The sequence below is a fragment of the Phyllobates terribilis genome, unplaced genomic scaffold, assembly GCF_046119375.1.
Source record: "Phyllobates terribilis strain yellow unplaced genomic scaffold, ASM4611937v1 Scaffold_5__5_contigs__length_657084704, whole genome shotgun sequence".
Classification (NCBI taxonomy): Eukaryota; Metazoa; Chordata; class Amphibia; order Anura; family Dendrobatidae; genus Phyllobates; species Phyllobates terribilis.
The window spans coordinates 320687656-320708406 of NW_027362765.1; the positions used below are offsets into that span (position 1 = coordinate 320687656).

At 45.4% G+C, this 20751-nt stretch overlaps 1 protein-coding gene across 8 annotated transcripts in view; it reads right to left on the reverse strand.

Moving 5' to 3' along the window:
- The window catches only part of LOC141273119 (uncharacterized), a 50929-nt gene that overhangs the window by 16573 nt on the left and 13605 nt on the right, over window positions 1–20751 (reverse strand). For 4 of the 8 annotated variants that reach the window (XM_073684532.1, XM_073684533.1, XM_073684535.1 and 1 more), the window contains exon 1: window positions 3317–3428. The gene's annotated coding sequence lies outside the window, so the exon portion shown is untranslated. Of the gene's footprint in view, window positions 1–3316; window positions 3451–14130; window positions 14468–20751 lie in introns of those variants that run through there. The other 4 variants (XM_073684529.1, XM_073684530.1, XM_073684531.1 and 1 more) reach the window with 2 other exon arrangements.

Below are 20751 nucleotides of genomic sequence, written 5' to 3' on the forward strand. Positions count from 1 at the left end.
ATGATGCAACAAGTTTTTCACACCTGGATTTGGGGATCCTCTGCCATTCTTCCTTGCAGATCCTCTCCAGTTCGTCAGGTTGGATAGTGAACGTTGGTGGACAGCCATTTTCAGGTCTCTCCAGAGATGCTCAATTGGGTTTAGGTCAGGGCTCTGGCTGGGCCAGTCAAGAATGGTCACACAGTTGTTCTGAAGCCACTCCTTTGTTATTTTAGCTGTGTGCTTAGGGTCATTGAGCAGAGGCTTTCGTCGGGCCACTCTGCCATAAAGGCCCGACTGGCGGAGGGCTGCAGTGATAGTTGACTTTGTGGAACTTTCTCCCATCTCCCTACTGCATCTCTGGAGCTCAGCCACAGTGATATTGGGGTTCTTCTTTATCTCTCTCACCAAGGCTCTTCTCCCACGATTGCTCAGTTAGGCTGGACGGCCAGGTCTAGGAAAACTTCTGGTGGTCCCAAACTTCTTTCATTTAAGGATTATGGAGGCCACTGTGCTCTTAAGAACCTTGAGTAATGCAGAAATTCTTTTGTAACCTTGGCCAGATCTGTGCCTTGCCACAATTCTGTCTCTGAGCTCCTTGGGCAGTTCCTTTGAGCTCATGATTCTCATTTGGTCTCACATGCACTGTGAGCTGTGAGGTCTTATATAGACAGGTGTGTGCCTTTCCAAATCAAGTCCGATCAGTTTAATTAAACACAGCTGGACTCCAATGAAGGAGTAGAACTATCTTTTTTAATAAATTTGCAAAAATTTCTACATTTCTGTTTTTTTTTAGTCAAGATGGGGTGCAGAGTGTACTTTAATGAGAAAAAGAAATGAACTTTTTAGAATTTACCAAATGGCTGCAATGAAACTAAGAGTTAAAAATGTAAAGGGGTTTGAATACTTACCATACCCACAGTATATATAAAAGAAACCCTTATTGTTCACAAACAAACACTGCAAAAATAAGATCAATAATAAAAAATTATGGACAGTGTTACGGCTATGGGTTTCCTGATAATAGCATCATATGTGGCTATAAAGCTGTCATGACATCCACAGTGAGATTGGGAATCGCGACTGTGACATGAAACATACAACACAGCTGCTATATATTAATGTGAATAAGCTTTTAGGCGTTCATTGCCTAGCACTCTTTGATATGTCATAGATATAACAGACTGGTCTCTCTCACACCTTCAGACATTTTTGCCTCCATCTGGTGAACAGGGCCCTATGGAAACATTTAAGTACATATTGGATAATGCTCCCACCATATAGTTTAAGCTAAGTGAGCAAAAATAGCGTGCATGAAGCCTAACCCAAACAGCCAGTTTATGCAGTTATAATTTTATGTATTATATATTACTTATATTCTTATTTATTACACACTTATTCATTCCTCACCCAATCGCCTCCAAGATTTCTCCCAAATATCCCCCATCCTCTGGAATTCTGTGCCTCAACACGTCCGATTATCCGCCACACTTGGATACTTCAGACGGAACCTGAAAACCCATCTCTTCAAACAAGCTTACAGCCTGCCATGACCTGGCACCTCAACAACACCAGAGCTACCGCCAGCCCCCAACCTACTGTCTCCTTCCCCACTCCTGTAGAATGTAAGCCTGCAAGGGCAGGGTCCTCTTCCCTCTGTACCAGTCTATCATTGGTAGCTTGTCTACTGTAAGTGATATCTGTATTTTGTATGTAACCCCTCCTTATGTACAGCACCATGGAATCAATGGCACTATATAAATAAATAATAATAATAAAAATATTCCGCAGAATCATTTATAACGCCACCAAACTACTGCAGCACCATCTATTGTGGGCATCTCACACTCTTATTGAGGGTGGCCTCCATTCATATCACTCCTCTACTCAATGGCTTCCTACCATACATAGCTAATTTTGTCTTAATAGATGCAGCATTAGAAAGGCTTCACGCCAACCACGGGGAGCCATTTATGTGACTAATGAAAGAGACATTTTGGATTTATTCACTGGTAGAGGAAACAAATGTAAAGGTAGTTAAACAGGAAGACCTGCAGCCATCTTAAAGGGGTTTTCTACTACACTGGTATCCTTAGGAAAGATCATGAATATCAAATAGATATGGGTGTCTAATGTCAGCCCTCCACTAATTCGGCAGCGGCTGGATATAAACTGTGTGACATAGAGGTGGTGTTCTGCTCGTAATACTGTTTACATCTGGCTGCTGCTGGTATCAGAACTCCATCATCTATAGAGGAAAACCCCTTTAACCTAGGTTCTCAACATTATGCCGCTGTTTAATGTAACAGTTAAAAGGAAGTCTCTGATGGATGCCATACAGTGGACAATGTCACCATGAGGTTACCGAGTTACAATCATATACATCAACCATATATTTACTATAGTGATGGATGCCAATGTAAGGTGTGAACACAGCCATACCCTGGAGCTGAAATGATGACTGACACACAGTAATCCCAAGATTACATATCCTCTTATCATATAGTACCGGGATGTCACCGAGGGGTACAGCAGATTTTGTATTTGATAGGACTGTTTGTTAGGGAAATCTAAAAATCTGACCCCAGTAACCAGCTCATCTCCATAATGGCAACTAGTAATGTAGGAGCAGAAATAGTTACACTCCATCTTTCATTTGAGACTTGATGTTCTTTTGAATTTACATTGATGTGAGCAAAGTTCCACCTATTAATTATAATTTTGCCAGGATATTTGGATTGGCCGGGTTTGCTGCAATAGTTCATTGATAGGCATTATCCTTTCAGGTATCAATTCAACAATATATTATTGCTGCTAGCACGGTCACTTTAGATTATATAGTCTGGGCATTAAGCCTATGTTATCGGCACTGTCACTTTATGGTGTGGACACTTTAGACCCATTTGAAGACTATAAATTTATTGATGAACTTTATTCTTATTAATCTAATTACTTTTGGACTACTTAAAATCTTAAAATTCAGCCTTGGCTTGAGACCCACATGTATAATCCTGTGTGCTGATAGAAATTGTTTTCATGCTTAATTTTTAACGTTGTGATGATTGTTTTAATTATGATTCAATAAAATATACAAAAATTGTAAACTTTCACCTGTGTCCATACTCCAGTATACTCCTTAATGTTGCCTATAAGGAGGTATGTGTGTTATATAGGTATAGATGGATAGGGATTAGTACAGATGTATTCTACACAGCCATGACCATATATAACTACACACATATGGTCAGGGGTATATACATTAAAATACAGATCAGTATAGATATGCTGCAGACAGGCCACTCATACTGTACATAACAGCAGCTCAATCTATACATACCCAGAGCAGAGGCTTAGCAGTATCCTAAAGGCTTGAGCAGCACAATCAGAATGGCTAAAGGACCTGTGCTGATGTCACTGTCATGTGATCAGTCACATGAGGGGGCGGAGCTTCAGAGAGTATACTAAGTAGCGGCGAAGGATCTATGATGAGGTCACTACAACGCATGTAGTCACATGAGGGGGGGAGAGTATAATATGGAGGGGTGAAGGACCTGCGGTGTTGTCACTAGTCACATGAGGGGGCGAGTATGATATAGACGGGTGAAGGACCCGCGGTGACGCCACTAGTCACATGAGGGGCGGAGCTCAGGAGAGTATGAGAAGGGCTGAAGGAGCCGTGGTGACGTCACTAGTCACATGAGGGGCGGAGCTCAGGAGAGTATGAGAAGGGCTGAAGGAGCCGTGGTGACGTCACTAGTCACATGAGGGGCGGAGCTCAGGAGAGTATGAGAAGGGCTGAAGGAGCCGTGGTGACGTCACTAGTCACATGAGGGGCGGAGCTCAGGAGAGTATGAGAAGGGCTGAAGGAGCCGTGGTGACGTCACTAGTCACATGAGGGGGCGAAGCTCAGGAGAGTATAATAAAAAGGGCTGAAGGACCCGTGGTGACGTCACTAGTCACATGAGGGGCGGAGCTCAGGAGAGTATGAGAAGGGCTGAAGGAGCCGTGGTGACGTCACTAGTTACATGAGGGGGCGAAGCTCAGTAGAGTATAATAAAAAGGGCTGAAGGACCCGTGGTGACATCACTAGTCACATGAGGGGGCGGAGTTCAGGAGAGTATAAGGCTGTGTGCCCACAATGCGTTTTTTAAGCGTTTCCGCAGCGGCAAAAGTGCTTGGTAGTAGGTCTGCCATGTTCCCCAATGATAATCCGCATGTGCTGTGCACATGCTGCGGAAATTTCCGCTGCGCATTATCATTGCGGAAAAAAACGCAGCACTACCAATTATTTTTCGGAAGTGCTGCGTTTTCGCCGCCATTGACTTGCATTGGAACGCATGTCATCCGCATCACTGTATATGTAGATGCGTAATCCACGCGTTCTAATGTGCGGATGGTACCCGGGTGTAGAGGAGACTCTCATCCACACCCAGGTACCATTAAAAAAATCTGTAAAAAAAAGAATAAAATAAAAAATAAATGTATACTTACCTTCTGGCGGCCCGCGCTGCGCTCCTGCTTGCTTACCGGCACTTTGCGATGGAATGAAGGACCTGCGCTGACATCAGAGTCATGTGACGGGTCACGCGACGCTGATGTCGGCAAGTCCTTCAATCCACCGCTGCCGGCAGCCAGGATGGTGAAGCAAGACAGCGCGGGCCATCGGAGGGTAAGTATACATTTATTTTTTTCCATTCTTTCGGTTACAGTATATAAATCCATGCTGTTTGCATGGATTTATATCGTGTGACCAAGTTGTCAAGCACTTTTCAAGTGATGCTAAAATCGCCTGGAAAGCGCTTGTCAACCCACTTGCGGAAATGCATGTGAAGAACGCTTCACATCCGCTTGCCCCTGGCAGGAAAACGCATGTACAATCCGCATGTGCAATCCGCATGTACAATCCGCATGCACAATCCGCATGCACAATCCGCATGTACAATCCGCATGTACAATCCACATGTACAATCCGCATGCACAATCCGCATGCACAATCCGCATGTACAATCCGCATGTACAATCCACATGCGTTTTTTCTGCCAGGGAGATGCAGAAACGCTCAGGAAAAATCCAGAGCATTTCTGCATCGTGGGCACATAGCCTTATAAAAAGGGCTGAAGGACCCGCGGTCACGTCACTAGTCACATGAGGGGGCGGAGCTCAGGAGAGTATAAGAAGGGCTGAAGGACCCGCGGTGATGTCACTAGTCACATGAGGGGGCGGAGCTCAGGAGGGTATAATAAGAAGGGCTGAAGGACCCGCGGTGATGCCCCTAGTCACATGAGGGGGCGGGGCTCAGGAGGGTATAATAAGGGCTGAAGGACCCGCAGTAACGTCAGTAGTCACATGAGGGGGCGGAGCTCAGCAGAGTATAATAAAAAGGGCTGAAGGACCCGTGGTGACGTCACTAGTCACATGAAGGGGCGGAGCTCAGGAGAGTATGAGAAGGGCTGAAGGACCCGTGGTGACGTCACTAGTCACATGAGGGGGCGAAGCTCAGGAGAGTATAATAAAAAGGGCTGAAGGACCCGTGGTCACGTCACTAGTCACATGAGGGGGCAGAGCTCAGGAGAGTATAAGAAGGGCTGAAGGACCCGCGGTGATGTCACTAGTCACATGAGGGGGCGGAGCTCAGGAGGGTATAATAAGAAGGGCTGAAGGGCCCGTGGTGATGCCACTAGTCACATGAGGGCCCGGGGCTCAGGAGGGTATAATAAGGGCTGAAGGACCCGCGGTCACGTCACTAGTCACATGAGGGGGTGGAGCTCTGGAGAGTATAAGAAGGGCTGAAGGACCCACGGTGATGTCACTAGTCACATGAGGGGGTGGAGCTCAGGAGGGTATAATAAGAAGGGCTGAAGGACCCGCGGGTACGTCACTAGTCACATGAGGGGGCGGAGCTCAGGAGAGTATAATAAGGACCTGTGGCATTGTCGCCATTTTGTTACATGGAGGGAGGCTGCCTGAGAGCAGCTTTACATATACAATGCAAACACTTTTTCTTGCTCCTATTTTGTCTTCCCTGTACTCAGGCAGCCATGACGTCTCCCCCTCCTCCTATGTTACTCGATGCTAAAGTTGGGCTTCTTAGTCAGCAGCTTCTTATTTGCCACATTTTCTTAATTTTTTTTGCAAGTTTATTAATGAGCGTAAATAATCACACTAACAAAATCCAGACGCCCTGACGTGAATAATGCTAAAGATTAGCTACTGGACGTAGAAAAATGGGCAGTGAAGGGTGTTAGCGAAGGGTGTTATCGATGGGTTAAATGAGCTGACACTGCAACGTCTTACTTCAAGCTCAGGTCACACCAGCCTGACTCGAATGGGTCTTTGATAAGAGCTGGCATCATCATCAGCGTGTGCACACCGTAAATTTTAACCACTTCAAATAACTGGTGTTTTAGAGGATTACGTGAGTTTGGGCTGCTGATCTCACACCACCACACAGATAAGGGTGCCCTACTCTAAAATCAGTTCACAATAGGCCGATCCACATGGATTCTACTCACAAGAGCTGGGCAGCTACGTGGTTTTATAGTGGTCGTGACGTTGGACCACAGCTCTAACAGTACAGACAGATAGGGATGTCCTGCATCAAATTCATTTCACTTTTAACTCGTCCAAATGGGTTCTGGGCACAAAAAACTGGCATCCAAGTGGGGAATAAGTCACTGGTGTTCTTAAATTATTACCAGGTTAATTTCCAAAATATTGAAGTATCTATCCATAGAATATGAGGTATCTATCCATAGAATAGGGGCTAGCTTGAGTGCTGGAGGTAAACAATGAATAGGAAGCATGAGTTTTACTCCACAAATCAGTTATTTATATATTATCTTATCAATAAACTATTATGATGGTCCCAGAAAGACACATTGTGGCACACTCCTGCAGATGCCATACGTATGAAGATATAAATAAACAATACTTCTCATCATATTTACCACAATATATATGACAGCCACAGAGGTCCCAATTTTGAAAACATGTAATTTTACGACTAATAAATAAAATAGTAAAGCCCACACTGTATGGCAGCTTTGACTATAGAACTATATGTGTATACTGCTATATTATGCCTTGGCGCTTAATGCTTCAAAAGAAGTATATATCTAAAATGAAGCATGGCGAGTTATTTTCTGCATCTTACTCAATATGTATAAAAATCTAGCCATCCAAAAATAAAGTATAAAATCATAGCAGGGTATGAGCACCATATTAAGGTTTTGTTCAACACAGATCGATAATGAGGCCGTGTTTGAGGTCTCCAAACTTTTAAAAAGTGGCAGAAGGAAAGCTCAAAAAGGAAAGGTCAGAATTCCCCAAGTCTAACCTGTAGTATTTGAAAAATACATATGGTGTGGACCAAACAATTGTTCTACATATTTGTTCCATTGGAGACATTGGCCCTTTCGGCCCAGGAAGTAGTAATCACCCTAGTGAAGTGTGCTCTTAGATCCCGAGGGCTATTCTGAGCTGCTGAAAAATACGCTAAGGATATAGCAAACCTAACCCACTTAGCTAAGGAGGCCCTAGTGGCTGAATACCATTTGCTAGGGCCCTGAAATAACACAAAAAGGTTAATACAGTAGATTTTCCTACATACTTGAACGTATAAAAAAATCGTTCAGTGTTTCATTCAGAAAAGTAGGACAATTTTTTTCTCACTTGTTATCCTTGTGCAATCTGTTTTTTGTTCCTCAGCAGCTATTAATAATTTACAAGACCATTTACAGTTTTGTATGTTAGAAATTGCAATATATCCGTAAACAACGGATGCTGTACTGTAGAATCTGATTTTTTTTATGCTCCCATAGACGTGAATGGATGAGTCTCATCTAATTTATGGAAGAAATTAGTGGATGCTGCAATTTTCTTGCACACGACCGATTCAGTCAGTGAAAAAAATCATTCATAAGCACTGCCCCATCTACATTAGTCCGAGTGCTGTCCGTTCTTTTCCACCGACTGCACTCAAACCGAAAATATAATTGTTTGACCAAAACCTTAGATTGTAAAAGTCTTTATGCTTTCGAGGTTTAGAGTCCAAAGCAAAGGAAGGAAGAGCAATCTCTTGGGATCTATGGGAATTAGATGCAACTTTGGGTACAAAAGATGAGTCAGGTTGATCTATTCTTCTATCTGGAAAAATGCTAAAAAAGAAGGATTTATAAAGATAGGATGTAATTCATTAATATTCCTGGCATACAGCTATTAAAAAAAAATGTTTTAAGGGTATGGACTTTTATGGAAAGAAGATATTGGCTTACATGGATATGTCGTAATAGCCCTCAAAATTGGGTCAAGCACCTATGCCACTACTCTAGGTCCTGCAATGGGTCTCTATTTATTGGAAGCTCTGACAAATCTCACAATCCAGGTTTGGTCAATTATTTTATACTCAAAGTTCTCAGGACTGCAATCTGGACTTTGAGGTTGCTGACAGAGAGAACCTATCCTACCCCTTTTTGCAAAAACACAAGGATAGAAGTTAAAAGAAGTACATCAGAAGAGATGATATTGATGGAGAAAACTACTATATGGAAAGTTTTAGGGGAAACCCAAAAGGTTTCACACATTTTCCAGTTTTGGTCAAATCAGGGAGACGGTCAATCGGAGACAAGAGAACACAACCAATTCTGTCTGTGTACGGGCTTCTCTGCTCTCAGATGCCCAGTCACAAGTATTTATTACAACTACAAAGATAAGGAAAGTGGGAATGGCTTAATACATTACCTAAAAAGGAAGATATTGAAGTATGGAATAATAAATTAATAAATTATGTATGATGCTGAATTCCTTAGAAACTGGCTATATCTAGTTTACAGCAAAAACCACACTAAGAAGAATTAAAATTCCCCCAAAAATTCAAGAAAAAACAGCAAAAAAGGGCAGCAGTGTTTACCTGCCCAGATGTTTAAAGAAAGCCAAATGCACTACCAGGATGCAGCAGACCCACATAAAGATGGCGGATACACAGGTGCAAAATACTGATGAGACAATCACTCACAACCTACCATTTCATGGTGGGGGTGACTGCTTAGTATTAGAATTGCACAAAGATAGGCTTGTATAGGGTGCTTTACACACTAGGGTAGTGCACAGTATCCGGCTTACAGCCTATTAGTTACGCCCATACTATTCGACAAAGGCGGGCTGCCCGGTACTATCCAAGTGCACCCCCTGGGAACAGACACTCTAGTTTACAATGCCCGCACTGATGGAATAATAAAGTAATAAATTATGTATTCTGTTGAATTCCTTAGAAACTGGCTATAGCTAGTTTGCTATACTTTCAGAAACAAAGCAAAGCTTTGACACAAAGACAGCTCTAAATAACATCGAATGTCCTGTGTTATTGCTTCATGAATAACACTTATAAAGCGAATAATAAAATACAAAATGGTCAAAGATATATGCATATTTAATTGTCTAAATAATAAAGCAAAGTATAAGGTTCAGGTTACGGGGCTGTCACTGGGCAACATTGAGTTTCAACTCCCTCCAAAGAATTTTTATGGGGTTCAGGTCTGGAGACTGGCTAGGTTACTCTAAGACCTTGAAATGCTTCTTACGGAGCCACACCTTAGTTGCCCTGGTTGTGTGTTTTGGGTCATTGTCATGCTGGAAGACCCAACCACGACCCATCTTCAATGCTCTTACTGAGGGAAGGAGGTTGTTGGCCAAAATCTAGCGGTACATGGCCCCATCCACTGTGAACATGACAATTGCCTAGATTTAGACCACTGGAATGAACGCCTGCTCTTTTTTCCGCCCAAAAAATGAAAGAATGTCATCCTACAACAGAAACAGTTTGTTTCGGCGCAAAACCTGCAATAGAAAGAACAAGAAAACGACTAACCATAAAGTAGACCCTTACATAACTATATATGCATGTGTTGCATTTCAATATACGGAAACATTTTAAACTGAAATAACGCTTATACAACTGAATCGGGGCCGATGTAGCTCCTAAGACAATCCGATTTCAACCTACCCAATACTTTGACTTTCCCTGGTGACATACCGCACTCATCTGCTGTCGTTGCTGCCACTATTTGGAAAGCATGTGTCCCAGATTCTGAGGGAGCTAAACCCAATTCTCTAATGCCCTTTTTAAAAATTGCCGAAAAATTGGTAATGAGTCAATGGTGTATTATCTTTGTGCAACAAGAAACTCTACCTTTCCCTCTAACCACCAAATATTCCTTGATCAATTTTACTGGGCAGAAATCAGTCTTCAACTTGTTGACCGATAACCAAGTGCCCCGTCCGAACACATCCATCTTTGACCTTTTGACATATATTTTCAATTCTTTCCCGCAAATCAACACATCCTTGAATAACAGACCATTCGTTGCATTCTTTGATTTGTAGAACTAATTCCCTTATCCTTAACGCCCCAAAGAATGCCAATGAAAACGCTGCTCTAAATAGAGCTAATACATCCCCATCCCTACAAATCACGAACAGAATCCGCATTAATTTATTCAACAGTTGATACGATATGGGGCGACGCTTGTTGTAAGCCACAGTCTCCTTAGTCCTTACGCCATCCTTTTACTATTTGTCTTACCGTGAAAACCTTTGTAATATCCCTTTTTTCATGCAATTTTAGAAAAAAGTGCTACCCCTGCTAGACACTTTGACACCTCGTTCACCGAAGCACCCCTATATCTTAACTCAAATAATCTAAAGTTACTGATAACAAATCCGCTGACGCCTCAGGATTTCATATCCTTGCCACGTTTCATCCGATACTGAGTTCCTTACTAAACTCAAAAGTTCCTCTCTACTACACTCCATAAGAAATGTGGGCAATGCCAACCGACAGGATCCACTGATGGATAAAGATTCCGGAATACCTGCATTTGATAACGGGATAATGCACCAGCCACAAGATTCTGTGATCCTGGAACATGCTTAGCCCTCAACTAAATGTTTTGTTGCAGACACCTGAGCACTAAATGTCTTATCAAAGCAAAAACTGGTGGGGATGACGACGTTTGTGTTTTGATTGCCGACACCACTGCTGTATTATCCGTCCAGCAACAAATGTTTTTTGTTGTTAAACTGATAACCCCAAATTTCTAACGCCAATACTATTGGGAATAACTCTAAAACTACCATTTTTTTGGTCAGACCCACCTCCATGCAATACTGTGGCCATTGCCCCCTGCACCACTGATTACCAAAAACCGCCCTGAATCCATCCCCTCCAGCTGCGTCTGTGAAACAGCTAAGGTCGTAACTGGAAACCTCCTCCTCTTGGAATAACATCCTACTGTTGAATGCCTGCAAAAATTATTTCCAGACCATTAAATCATCCTTCATACTCCGAGTCACCCTAATAAAATGATGTGCATGCGAAACACCCCTGGTTGCAAGAGACAATCTCCTAGAAAAGACTCTGCTCGTGGGTATCACCTTGCACGCAAAATTCAGCAGACCCAACACAACCTGTAACTGATGTAACGTAAGCTTTTTAGAACTACTGACCTGATGTCACGCCAGGTGTAAGTGCAACACAGAGAAAAGAGAGAGGGAGCCCAGACACTAGGGAAAGGGGTAAGTGGAGACCTAGTCTGGTCTAGCGTCACCCTGTCTCAACTAATGTCCCTATATAGCCTCCTCAGCTATCTCCGATCACGTGCCTCACCCTACTTTCCCTGGCGTAAGGCTACGGCTAAGGATGAAGGAGATGAGCACTAGTCAACCTCCACTAAAACTCTAAAGGGTAGACAAAACGGGAAAATGGCTTAGCTTTAGATGAACTCCAAATGTGCACATGGCCTCAAGCTCCAGAGAGGACAAGTTACTGCTCCTGCTAAGCTTCACAAGTAGAAATGAATATAACCGACGACGCCCTCTCAGACACACCAGGTATATATACACCCAGGCCAGAGAGCAAATTAGCAAGAGAGAGGTAGTCGCTCGGTCCTAAAGACAGCTTCCTATCTAAGCAGGTGTCTGCAATGCCAAACGTGGAGATCTCCTGCAACCCACTGCAGGGCGACTGTCTGTCACCTCTGACACACTCGTGACACCTGATCCACGCAAAACTGCAATTTTTCAACTTTCTCTATTAGCAACCGTAAAACAGACTGCTCCATAAAAATGACAAACAACTCACTGGACCCTCCATTTTTTCCTCTGACACAGGGACACCCAATTCCTGCATCAATTTGAAAAAAAAAAATGCAATAAATACCAGCAAACCTGTGAGTCACCTGGACCTATAAAACAAAAAATCATCGTGATAATGCATCGAGTAGCATAAATCCGTCTCCCACTGCAGCAACCATTCTAAAAAACAACTAAACATTTCAAAATAAAAACAAGAAATAGAACACCACATAGGTAAGCACATATCGGCAAAAAACTCACTGTCCAGATGGAACCTAGCAAGTGTAGACAATCCACATGAATTGGCAAAAGCCTAAATGCTGCCAGTAAAGCGTCTTTGATTGCCTGTTTCACCAAGAAGATTGCCCTATCAAGCAATATATATTTTACCCTCGCTTCTTCTTTTGATACACCGTCATTGACAGATGACCCATGCGGAAATGAAAGATGATGAATAAGGCGGTACTTGCCAGGCCCCTTCTTCGGAACTAAATCAAGAGGGGATACTCTTAGGTTTTCAAAAGTAGGGACGGAAAACGGTCCCGCCATCCTGCCAGGCATCACCTCCTTCATCAATTTCTCCTTCACTACCTCCTTTTTATCCTGAACTGATTTTAAGTTTGAACTGAACAGCAACACTGCTATAAATTGAAAAGGAATCCTAAAATCTTCACAGAACCCCTCCCACAGCACCTTTGCTTTATCCCTCTTGTGGTACCGGTCTAGCTAGTACAGAAGAATTTCCTTTTTCATCTGCGTTCTCATTTGTGCTGGCAGGACCCATTCTCGTATTTTGTTTCTGTCTATGGAAGCACCGCAATGCTGCATATGCTCCCCCACAAACTGTGCATTTATGCTTAAATTTACACATGGCATAAAAATGGCAGTGTCCCTCGTTGTATAACCAACATATCCCGCTAGGTCTGGGAGCATTTGACACTTGGGGCTGACCGGTGGAAGATGAGCTAACGGGAAAGGTGTTATGATCTGCAACATAAACTAAGGAAAGAATGGGAAAAGCTGTCCCTACATTAAGACTAAGCTGAATCCCTACGATGTAGCGGGCAGCCTGTTCCTTGTGAACAGACCCGCCTTCGTCCTCGGCTAGTCTGAACGGAGACCTATAGAATAAAGGGAGGGGTCCCTAAAAGAACTAAGGACTGGGACAAAAATGGGACACCTCCTAACAGAAGTTGTTGCAGAGCAAAATGACAAACTGACAAAAAGTACTAGAGGTCCCAGAGGACCAAGCAAACTAGACAGAGATAGGCACCAAAGCGCCTGGCTAGAGAGACAGGCAAAAAACACTGAAGTCCAGCAATGCCAGAAGGGCGGAGCTGGAATATATAGGCAGCTGGTCACGTGACCGCAAAACACAAGATAACAAAAACTAACAGGAGGGTTCTAACAAAAGGACCGTTGTTGTGGTCACCCCGCTAAAATTAACTGAATCCAGACGTCCGTAGCTTTTGTTGCCCATCCAACCCCTGGACATAGCGCCAGGCGTTGGTGGAACTCCTCATCGTACTTCCACCAGGCCAACTCCCCATGCAATTTATGAGCACTAAATATAGTGTCCATATAGACCAACAATTCAGGGCCCTTCTCCAGTTGTAGCCGAACAATCTCATGTGCCAAGACCAGAAAAGCCTGTAATTAATTTCCGAGTGTCTTGGCTACTTTTACCTTCCTATCATTCCTTTCAAAAGAATGCTCAATGTCGATGTTCAACTGGTCAGCAGAAACAAGGGACCAAATATCAGTATATTCACCGTGCCTAATCTTCTCCCTTGTTTCCATGACCAGGTGAGTACCCAAAGGAGCTACTCCATAATAAACTGAGTCCCTGAAAACCAAACCCTGAGCTATGGAATCCACCCCACCCCGATACTAAATGTGAGTTACTTTGCCCACGTTCCTGTTCTAAACCTGCTAAAACATTTTTTAACACCATAACTAAATCCTTATTTGAATTGTGTGTGTGAAGTGGTGTGGACCATGCCCGTAGGATGGGACACTCACCCTCCGAACGACTTCCAATCAGCGCCCTTGATTATGCATCGGCCGGCTCCCCGAGTTGTAGATCCAGCTCTGTTCTCTGTGTAGAAACTCCAGCTGCCGAACATGCAGACATTCCAGCTCCCTACGCCGCAAAACAATCACCCCCGCAACCGCGAGAGACAGCGTGCAGCTTGTTCCTTTATTTTTCAGGTGAAGCGGTCAGGTGAAGCGGACTGAGAGGATGAGCGGCTATCGGCTGGTTAACTCCTTCTTCCATCATGTCGTCTTCCACCATATCTGCAAAGACCCCTTCTGGCACTTCGCCTCCAAGCCTTCCTTTCAGAACTTCTACCGGACCCTGCAAAAGAAAGATCCGTACATGAAACTGCTTCCAAAATATTTCCATTCATACGATGAGAGAGCGGCTACTCACCCCTCACAGATTTACTATTCCCTGTACTGAAACATTCAGCCCCACGTCTATAAGTGGACCGAGCTCTGCTTGTTACATTTTATGATCCATAAACCCTGCAATGACTGTTGCTGAAATTGTCCCTATTTGCAGGATAACCACTTCTCTCCACTGATTCCTCTCTTCATGCCCTCCATTCTGTGGTCATCTGTAGATTAAAGAATAGTGATGAGCGAATGTGCTCGCCACTGCTCGTTACTCGCCCGAGCATCACTGTGCTCGACAAGCTCGGCGAGTATTTCCGGGTTCCTCGGGCGGGAACTCGGATCCCCTCTCTGCCTGTTTGGCTCTTTAGAGAGCCAATGAACATGTAGGGATTGCCTTCCATGCACTGTAATGCCGTAGCCATGTTGGTTGTGGGCATTACAGTGATTGGCTGGCCGCACAGCATCATCAGGTGTATATAAGACTGGGCAACGCCATGCTCATCACAGTCTACTCCGGAAACAGGCAGAGTAGGGAGAGCTGCTGCTGCGTCAGGGAGAGATTTGCTTGTTTATAGTTAGTATAGGTATTCCACAATATCTATATCCATCTGAACTAAGAGTCCTTCTGAGGACTAATCCAGCTGCATGTATTCAGTGGTGAGAGCAGGAGGCAGGCAGGCAGTGTATGTGGCAGATTGCAGTGCATAATACAGCACAAGAGGGTCCATTGAACGTCCTGTTAGTATAGGTATTCCACAACATATATATATCCATCTGAACTAACAGTCCTTCTGAGGACTAATCCAGCTGCATATAATCAGTGCTAAGCAGGATAATCAGTGCTAAGCAGGCAGGCAGTGTATGTGGCAGACTGCAGTGTATGATACAGCACAAGAGGGTCCATTAAACGTCCTGTCTGCTGCTGAAATAATTACAGATATTTCTAGACAGCCCCAGATATCAGGGGCCAGGGCAAATTTTTTTTTATCTTAATCCTGGTTGTTTGCTTAAAAAGCAATCCAGAGTGCACCATTTTTCTGCTCCATTTGCTTGTTCTCACTGCAGAATAAAGCCAGATCTGTTCCATATTTCAGCGATAAAAATCCAGAAATTTTAACTGAATGTGGAAAATATTGGCCTCCTTTTCCATTCTGTTGCAGTGTGTCAGTGAAGCTATTCACACTACGTCTCTGTGTAGAATAATATTAGTAAATTACAGGCCTACAATTTAAAGCCGTGGTTCTCTGTCAGACATATCACCTATAAGACTGTTCAAAAATCATACATTTCTTCCATTTTCATTCCGTTGCAGTGTGTCGGTGAAGCTATTCACACTACGTCTCCTTGTAGAATAATATTAGTAAATTACAGGCCTGCTATTTAAAATCGTGGTTCTCTGTCAGACATATCACATATAACTGTGTTCCAAAATCAGCCATTTCTCGTGAACATGGAAAATATTGTCCTCCAATTAAAATGGGCAAGGTGCGTGGCAAGGGACGGGGAAGTGGACGTGATGGTGATGGTGCATGCAAAGGCCGAGGACATGGCCGTGGACAAAGTGAAATTGTGCCACAACAAACATCTTTCCTGTCCCAATTGCTAGGGGACCTCAGAACACCACTATTGAAGACAGAGCAGTGTCAAAAGGTTATTGGTTGGATAGCAGATAATGCCTCCAGTCACTTTGCCACCACCACCTCCACCCTGTCATCCACATGGTCAAGTCTCAGTAGCCGTGAGTCTGGACCGCATATTCCTCACCCTGATCCTCCTTCCTGCCACCATGCCGAGTGCCCGGAGACAACTGATCCCACACTTGGACACTCAGAAGAGCTGTTCACTTTTCCATTTGTAGATTCGGGCCTCTCGCCTGGCCAGCTTCAGGCGAGTCAAGAGGAGAACGCATGTAGCTAGGCCCAAATATAGGAGCAACCATGGTCACACGAAGGCGACGGTGGGCAAGTGCAATTACTGTCGCAAGAAGTGGATGATGATGATGATGAGTCACAATTGCCAGAAAGTCAGGAGGAGGATCAGGGTGAGAAAGTGGAAGTCGGGGTGGTGGATGATATAGTAACTGATCCAACCTGGCAGGGGGACATACAGAGCGAGGACAGCAGCACACAGGTGGGGGGAGGTGTAGCACCACAACAGGCAGGAAGAAGCAGTGTGGTGGCCGCAGACACAAGGCGGCAAAGCGTTCCTCGTAACGCCAACACGACGGAAGTTGCCAGTACAGCTGTTAGGTCTTCCCGAGTCTGGTTATTTTTTAAAGACTGCAGTTAACCCCAAAAAGGCCATTTGCACCACCTGCTAGGCCAGCATCTGCAGGGGTAGCAAAACTAGCAATCTGACCACCACCAGCTTGATCAGGCACATGGCAGCAAAGCACCCGACTAAGTGGGCTGAACCCCAGGGTCCAGCAACAGTGTCTGCGGGTAACACCACTGCTTCTTCCGCTGTTGTGCGTGCACGCCAATCCCCTGTCCATGGTGCATGCCAAGATGCCTCTCGCCCTGCACCTGTTGTTGCACACTCTCAAGTAGCACCATCAGCAAGCACGTCCTTGTCCCAGCGCAGCGTTCAGTTGTCCCTACCCCAGTCCCTGGAACGCAAGCGCAAATACGCAACCAACGCCCCACAGGCCACACTACTAAATTCACACATTTTGTGAATGCTTGCTCTCGAAATGTTGCCTTTTAGGCTCGTGGAGACGGAAGCTTTCCACAACCTGATGGTGGCGGCCGTCCCTCGGTACTCGGTCCCCAGCCGCCACTTTTTCTCCAGGTGTGCCGTCCCCGCATTACATGAGCACGTGTCCCACAATATTAGACGTGCCCTCAACAATGCAGTTATTGGGAAAGTCCACCTAACCACGGACACATGGACAAGTGCTTGTATGCAGGGACGGTACATCTCGCTGACGGCACACTGGGTTAATATAGTAGAAGCCGGGACTCAGTCGGACCTTGGGATGGAACACGTCCTCCCGACGCTGAGGATTGCGGGCCCTGGGTCAATCAGGGTTGCCCCCACATTCTACAGCTCCTGCACCTCCTCCTACTCCTCTTCAGCATCCATCTCCGAAATGACCACATCAGTCGCAAGCTGGAAGCACTGATGCACTGCTGCGGCCAAGCAGCAACAGGCTGTGCTGACACTAATATGCTTAGGTGACAAACCACACAATGCTGAAGAGTTGTGGACAGCTCTGAAAGAGCAGGCAGATCTGTGGCTGACACCACTGACCCTACAGCCAGGCATGGTCGTGTGTGACAATGGCCGGAATCTGCTGGCGGCTCTGAAGCAAGGAGAGCTCACACATGTACCATGCCTGGCCCATGTGCTTAACCTCGTGGTTCAGCAATTTCTCAAAACCTACCAGGATCTGCTGAATCTGCTTGTCAAAGTATGCCACCTGTGTGCCCATTTTAGAAAGTCAGCTACAGCTTCCGCCGCCCCTGCCGTGCTTTAGCTGCGTTTGCCTTTCCTGTGACCCTCACGTGTCCAAATTTTGGGTGACAGTCATTACTGGTTGGTGACGCTTCTAGACCCACGCTACAAGAAGAACTTTCTGTCTCTTATTCCTGCGCAGGACAGGCCTAATAAAATGGGGCAGTACGAGAAGGCCCTTGTTGCGCAATTATTAAAGAAATTCCCTTCTGAAAACGCTGGCGTCAGAGGTCACAGTTCGTTGTACAACGAAGGAGTACAGGCGAGAGAGCCACAAATGCAATCCAGCAAAGGCAGGGGAACACTGTCAAAGTTCTGGGACAGTTTTCTCAAACCTTCCAATCGCACAGGCACTGAGGCGAGGGGTACTCTCCCAAGGAGGGAAAAATTTAGGAAGATGGCGAGGGAGTACCTTGCTGACCATACCAACGTCGTCCGTCATTCCTCTGTGCCTTATAATTATTGGGTATCCAAGCTGGACACGTGGCATGAACTGGCTCTCTACGCCTTGGAGGTCCTGGCCTGCCCTGCCGCTAGCGTTTTATCAGAGCGGGTTTTTAGTGCCGCCGGTGGAATTATAACCGATAGGCGCAACCGCCTGTCAACTCAAAATGCTGACAGGCTGACTCTTATAAAAATGAACAAGGGCTGGATTGGGCCAGACTTCTCAACACCACCGAATGATAGCAGCGTAACAAACTCAAATACAGTGTCTTATTTTTGGGAGGTCTAACTCTATTCCCATGCATCTCTGTCTTCACACCCAGACATGGGTATACGCTTAATGATATTGTCTATTTGCTCTTGTCCTCCTCCTTCTCCGCATCCTCATCCTCCACAACCATATCACCGCCATATGTACCATATCAACATATCTACGTCCCTTGCAATGGGCACTGGAGTTCCTCCACATTTTTGGCAGCTGTTGCTTCACTGCATAGGCAAACAGTATGGGACACACATTTCCTAATAATGGAAACATTGATTTCAAGAGACCCTCCGACCTCTACGTCTCTTGCAAGAGGCATTGGAGTTCCTCCAAAATTTTGGCAGCCGTTGCTTCACTGCATAGGCAAAAAGTATGGGAGACACACTTCCTAATAATGAGAACATTCTTTTCAGGAGGCCCTCTGACCTCTACATCTCTTGCAAGGGGCATTGAGTTCCTCCAAATTTTTGGCAGCCGTTGCATTCACTGCATAGGCAAACAGTATGGGAGACCCACTTCTTAATAATGGGAACATTGTTTTCAGGTGGTCCTCCGACCTCTACATCACTTGCAAGGGGCATTGGAGTTCCTCCAAATTTTTGGCAGCCGTTGCATTCACTGCATAGGCAAACAGTATGGGAGACACACTTCCTAATAATGGGAACATTGTTTTCAGGAGGCCCGGTGATTGTTGTAACCTCAATGTAATCACATTGTTCAGCTCCTGCACCTCCTCCTCCAGTTCAGCTTCCATCTCCGACATAACCCCATCAGTCACAAGCTGAAAGCACTGCAACACTGTCTTGGCCAAGCGGAAACAGGCTGTGCTGAAGATAACATGCTTAATGCTTAGGTGATAAACCGCCCATCGCTGCAGAGTTGTTGAAAGCTGTAACACAGCTCTCACCGCTGAACATACAGCCAGGCATGGTCGTGTGTGACAATGGACAGAACCTGGTGATGGAGAAATGACAGCCGGAGTAGATATGGTTTCCCTTTATGCCAGTCCTTTCACCGAGCTAAAAAATATGGCTGTGGGGAAATACAACTGTTACTGAGAAGCCGTGTCAGACTGAAAAACATTGGGCCCACCAGAGGATTTGATTCTGAGGGGCCACCTTTCTCCCCCCGCTCAAGAGCCTCATAGCAGCTGCAAAGTTTGCTCCTGTCACGAACTTTCCTGATGGAGAAGCCAGGGCCCACCCGAGGATTCTCTGGTGGGCCCGTCCAATCCTGCCGAGAAGCAGCCCTGGCTAACAAATGTGTGTGGGAAGGTTCCCGGACACTCTATGGCTGCATTTTTAATGTGGACTGGCTCCGTACCGTCCCTGGCCACATTCACCTGTCCACGTGTTTCTGGTTAGGCGGTCCTTCCCAGTAACACTGGGGAGGGCAGAGTAATGTTGTGGGACCCGTGTTTCTGGAAGGCGGAGACGACACCGGGAGAAATAGTGACGGCTGGGGACCGAGTATGGACACCCGGCTGCCTTCGCCATGAGGTTGTGGACAGCTTCCGCCTCCACGAGCCTAAAAGGCCACATTTTAAGTGCAAGCAGCTGCCCAGAAATCTGGCAGTTTACTATTGCGGCCTGTGGGTGGGTGGCTGGCGGGCTGCATATTTGCGCTTGCATTCCAAGTAACAGAAAACTAAGCAAATGGTGGCCTCTATCATCATCATGGCCTCACCTCGGCACTATGAACTCTCCCGATGGAGAAGCCAGGGCCCACCGGAGGAGTCTCCGGTTCTCTCGTGGGTCTGTCCAACCCTGTCGAGAAGCATACTGCATACTTGCGCTTGCATTCCAAGGCATGGGGTAGGGTCAACTGAACGCTGCGCTGGGACAAGGACGTGGACGGTGATTGTTGCAAGTCTGCAACGACAGGTGCATGGCGGGAGGCATCTTCGCATGCGCCAAGGATCACTTATGATGGGCACACTTTTAGGCACTGACCCGGGAGTCAGAGATGCTTCCAGGGGTCTTCCCCATGCTGTTCCCATGTCTTTTCAGCACTGTATGCATGTGTCTGATGATGTGTCACACACCACATGGCTGTAAGGTTGTAAAATGTTAAAATTA